This window comes from Gambusia affinis, linkage group LG18, assembly GCF_019740435.1.
Source record: "Gambusia affinis linkage group LG18, SWU_Gaff_1.0, whole genome shotgun sequence".
Lineage (NCBI taxonomy): Eukaryota > Metazoa > Chordata > Actinopteri > Cyprinodontiformes > Poeciliidae > Gambusia > Gambusia affinis.
In genome coordinates, this window is record NC_057885.1 from 10,202,101 (window position 1) to 10,208,100 (window position 6,000).

Genomic DNA, 6,000 nt, shown 5'->3' on the forward strand with positions numbered 1-6,000 from the left:
GAGAAGTGAACACACCTCCAAATTGTACAAAGGCTGGTTCACCAGAGTGGAGAGTTTCTACTTCTTCTTCTTAATCAAAAAAGAGAGATTTACTCTGGAAGGCACTTTGTACCAAAACCTCCCTCATCTGCATCCTCTTATCTTTCTGATAAAAATCCTGAACCTGAGTGAAGTTGCTTTCCCACCTTCCTCAAATCTAACAAAATTTTGGTCAAAGGTTTGCGCAGCAAAAATTGGCCTTTGTGCAGCTATCATTTTAAAGATATTAATAAATGTTCCCTGAAGTCATAAGAGGACAACCAACCCCCTAACTTTCTTCAAGTCAGACAAAATTGGTGTCAGTCAACTCAACTTTGTACAGCAAAATATTTTGTTTGTGCTGCTTCTGCTGTGAAGAAATTAGTGAAAATTTCAAGGTCAACAGGTCAACCAGCCGACCCACGTCACCCAAATCTAACGAAATGGGTGTCAAATGTTTGTGCTACATTTGTGCTGGGTTTGGTTCATTTGTGCCTCTATCGTTCTAAAGATATTAATTAAAAAAGTTTCCAGAAGTCATCTGAGGTCATTAGAGGTCAACCTCCGCTCCATGCTTACAATTACAAAATCAAACAACTCAGCTATGTTTGTGCAGCAAACATTTTCATTTGTGCTGCTTTCGCTTTTGAAGACGTTGATGACAACCTCTGGAAACTTTTTTTATTGATATCTTTAAAATGATAGCGGCACAAGCAAGGATTTTACTGCTCAAACGTTTGACACCAGTTTTGTTGGATTTGAAGACGGTTGGGGGGCCACTTGACTCAGGTAAATCCTGATTGTGTTTTTTCCTGATGCTGGAGGTGCATGAACCTTGTTCTTTTGTACAAAATTTCCACCCCAAAAAAAGCAGCTGTGAAAAACATTTCTGGCAAAATAGGGAGACGGGGAGATCATGAGGTGTTCCTAATCCAGGGAGAAGTGAGTCTAACGAAGCAAAGCGAGGAAAACCGTTTTTAAAAGTCTCTGCGTTTCAGTTTTCATCTGACGTCTCCACAGAGAAGTGGGACAAAGAGGGATTCCTTGTGCTGGAGTCCAAGCCTTTTTTCTGCCTCTGTCCTCCATTGTGACAACATACCACACCTGTGCTGGGATCATGATCCACAAGTTGGCTTGAGTTTTAGTTTTCTACGCTCCAGTCGACGGAGCCGTGGTCATCTATTAGCTCCAGGTGGATGTCACAAGGGTCACAAGGTTCGACAGGGACACAGACGGGCGTAGTCAAAGACTCTGCATCCTGAGAAGTTGCCTAAAGCAAGAAGAAAAGCTAAGAACACAATCGTTTGTTGAAGGAACGCTGGGGCGAGGTTGGAGAAAATCCTACCAGAGCCTTGGGTGGATTGTCGGGAGCCGGTCGGTCCCGTCTGGGTTTTCGCAGAAACGCCACGAGAAACAACAAAAGGAACACAAAGGACAGACCAGTTCCAAGACATAGCATTGGCAGCATCCCTGCAGACACAAAAACAACAAACAACAAACAAAGCTGAAGGATTAAAGACGCATTAAACATCAGCAGGAGATCAGTTTGGCCTTTTAGGTTCAACGTCTGGTTGGATCAAACTGGTTCACCATGTGAGACCTTCTCTAACCTCTCAGTAAGAGAGAACCAAATGCATCTCCTTCTGAAGATCCGGGCAGTTTCAGTGATTTCCTGACTCCTCCTGACCTGATCTGGAGCCAGTTTCAACACACCCTGGAGCCGATTTGGGGGAAGCAGCCATGGAGAAGGTCGGGAAGGAGAAGTTGGCCTCAGCACAGTAGTTCTGACCCGGAGACAAACCCGAGAACTCAATGACTGAAACCACTTCCTGAGTCCAAACTGTGCGGCTCTGTCACACACAAACAGAAAACAGACATATGTCAAAAGTTGTCAAAAGACCTTTTGTATCGAGTAAGAATGTATATGTTCTTTTTTTTTTTTTTTTTTACAAATGCAACACTTAAAGTATAAGTTGATTAATGCGTTGTTTTTATGGTTTGAGAAGGCTTTGGATGTCAAAATTAATTTTCATTCATGTCAAGATCATGAATGTTCTCAATGACTCAGCTTTATTTAATCAGCTACATCTATTGAGAATAATAATAATAATAATAATAATAATAATAATAATAATAATAATAATAATAATATAATCTTCATTTAACAAAAATATTTTTAAATTTGCACTTTAATAATTTGTCGCTAATGTCAGACCTGGTTGTCAGAGGGGTTGAGCGTATTGAACACGGTGACGGTGGTCCAGGGGTCTATCAGCGTGGAGACGGGACAACACACATCACGAGAGCACCTCCTGCTGGTAGCGCAGGGGAACTGCACCTTCACAGACAGGCTGTCGTTGTTCAAAGAGACGGAGACAGACGGAGGGCTGAAGGCTGTGGGTGGAAAAAAGAGAGCACTCTTATTTTCAAATGGTTTATTTTCACCTCTGTCAACAGGTGGAAAAATTTAAAATTTCATATTGCAGTTTTGGCTTGAGTTACAACAGCATAAACAACCACTGACTGAAGTCGCTGTAGTCAAACTTGTGTGGCTTAATCCAAACAATGGAGCTGGGGCTGAGGTGGACTCCAAGGCGAATCATGTTGTAGAGCTCAAAGCTTGAAAAGACCTGCGAGACGTCGCAGCTCCGGGAGGAGATCCAGACGCACCAGGGCACGTCCTGCCAGGGATCCCTGCACCGCAGAAACACAACTCAGAAACTCAGATGCATAATAACAGCTTTTCCTCTTCTGCTGCTCCCTCTGGCTTTACTTTTTCAAAGCTTTTCCAATAGAAGAATGTAGGCCTCAAGAGTCAGCAGCTGAAATAGGGTTTTTTTATAAATATTATGCGTATGGAGAAGAAAAAAAACACACCAATGAAAGTGAAATTATTGATAACTCTTCATATTATCAGATTTTAGCCAAGCAAAAATAAATAAATAAAAAAATTGGCAATATAAAATCTTTGTAGTGCTTGACGATAAATGACGGTTAGTAAGCTTTGCCACGTCAGCCAGAATAAAATCTGAATTTAACAGATTTGATAACTTGCGAAAGTATTAAGAACCCTAAAACATTTTCACATCTTGTCATGTCAAGACCACAAATTTATTTATTTATTTTTTTCCTGAAAATGATCTTTGACCTAAACAAACTAGCACGTAACTCCAAAAAGAAACATACAGCAAACATGTAGAAGAATTTATCTTTGTCTCTTGTTAAGCTGGTCAAAGTTGATGGCAAGATGCATGCAGCAAATATTGAAGAAAAACCTCACAGAGGCTCCAAAAGTTTTGAAACATACACCCTATCCCAGGTTACTGGTTTAGTATATTTAGAACAAATCGTACTAATGTGTTTAAATGGCCTAATCAAAGTTCACTCTAATTGTAAACTTGCGTAAGGTATTTGAAAATGCAGATTTAAAGACGCTCTCTGTGCAATCTGACTGAGTTTGAGATATTCTGCAGAGGAGAACGAGCTCAAATGTCTGTCTGTGGAAGTGAAAAGGCGGTTTATACATATCCAATAAATGCACACCACATATTTTGCAAAGAACAAAACAAAACAAAAAAGAAAACTTTGAACATCTTATAACAATGCACACAACATAAATACTAACTACATTTGGAAGGCCTTTACTTGTCTTCTTGTGTTATTTACTTTTTAAAAATCAGACCTGCACCACTGTTGGAGTTTAATACAAGTTTTGTACAGTAAAACCATGTAGTCTACATATGAAGTGTTAATTTTATGACATTTTCTGTCAATTTTTGAAATGTTTGGAATAACTACTACATAGAAGAGTACATATTTATGCTGAGTAACTGAGTCAGGAGTTGAATTTCTGGCCTCCCACATGCCGGGGATTAGGACTTACCCCTGAGTCTTTGTCTGCACTGTGTAGGTGATATTAGGACTGGCATGGGGACAATCCCACCGCAGGAGGCAACCTAAGTCCAGTGATTCCACAGCGGTGTAGCAGACTAACCCAGTCGACCCTGAGAGGTTCGCACGAAACCCAGACACAGAAATAGCCCAGTTACACAGGTGCTCACTGACCCCTTAAGTCCAACTGTCACAACTTTAAACTGCACCAACATGCTGCACATGCAACAAAACACAGCATAACATGACGCAACATTTGACAAAAAATGCCAAAAAGGAACCACCGTTTAGCACGGGGTGAAGGGGAAGCATTTTAACAAAGACGTTAAAGTCTAACCACGTTGTGCCTCGGAGTCATCCCCAAACTTCTTCAGGACTCACCTGCGATGAGCTGGACAGTTATTACAGACAGCACAAATTCAAATCCACGCCGAGGGGAACGCCGTGACCTCATGGCCTCTGCGCCACCTCTGAACCGAGGAAAGCGAGGCTGCGATGAGCTCAAGCGACGCGCAGCTCGGAGAATCGGAGGTTGGCGACTCCCTTTGAAACAGGACCGGTGAAGAAGACGTGATGAGGAACCATGGAGGAGGCAGGAGTGACGAGCGGGAAGGTAGAGGAGAGGGATAAGGATTCAATTAAAGGCGGGTAGATTTTGTAATAGAGGACAGCCTGAGTGATCCACTTAGAGAGGAAGGTGAGAAGAGAAACCATGAAGGAGAGCGCTGCAACCTAAAGTCTGTGTAGTGCTTGTACTTGTTTAAAATATCAGTGCTGTGAACGGCTAATTAATTTTCAAGTTCTGGATCGAATTATCTGTAATAGGAATCAATAAAATAAAATAACTCGTTTTGTCATTTAAATGAAGTATTGAAATGATTTCCTAAGTTTATGATGCAAATCACCAGCTTGATGAACGTTTTGTCCTAAAATAAATTAGGACTGTTTTCTCATGTCACTTAAAGACCCTTTATAGTGTGTACATAAAAAAAAAGTTAACAATTTGTGGGTTTAAGAAACGTCATCTTTTATGACACTTTACTAAACCGTTTCAGAGTTTGTTGCTTGGTTGTGAATTACTTCTGTCATAATTCAGGGGGGGGGGAAACAAAAAGCTTTTCCTTTGAATGATATATTGATTGACCAAAGAAAACCTAGTTTAATACTTCCAAACACATACAGGTTTCCTAATTTGTAAATTGCTTTAAGAATTAATGCCGGTATTAATTCTGATTAAAAAAAATTTCCCCAACGTGCTCATTTTTACATACAGAGAGCAGAACCGGGCGAAAATATTCATTGATCTATTCCTAGAGACAAGTAAATAAAACTTTTATCCAGGGTCAATTTAAATAACAACTAAGAGGACCAGACAAAATTTCACATTATTAATGCTTGCTTACAAAAATATCTTAAGATACCGACATTTAATGTTAAACCCAAAGCTTCTAGAAGTTTCCTCTTTTTTATACAAAACAATAAGTTTGTGTTTTTCCCCTGACCAGAAACTTAATACACCAACGAGATGTTAACATAATAAAAACATTTAAGGTCTAGTACGTCTTCCCCATTTTAAAAATATTTAGCTAATGTGTGAATGATTTGGTTATAAATTTAGTTATAATTTGTCAAATAGTTCTTGGGAAAAACAGACCAAATGCCAATTTCTGAATATCAATAAAAATATATTAAAAGTTAACTTATTCACCAAATCTAGTACATTAAGCTAAAATGAGCTAATCTTTATTTTAACCTTTTTCAGTCAGACGGTGTTTTAAAACATGTCATTAGCAGAAATCTAACTCAAAATTACCAACATTTAAACAACAAAATTAACATTTTTTTTAAACCAAGCTCTAAATTAGCAGAGAAAGATAAAAAAAAATTTAATTAAATGCACATAAATAAAACTTAATAGCGCCATAAGCCATACATTTAAACATGGTTAAAACGATAACACCACGTTTATTGGTTTATTTTTTTGAGAAGGTATTTAGAAGATTAATCATAATATCAATATTTGTAGAAATAAGACGACCCTTTAAATGTGGAGTCATTGGAGAAGGCAACAGAAAACAGCTAAAACATCCG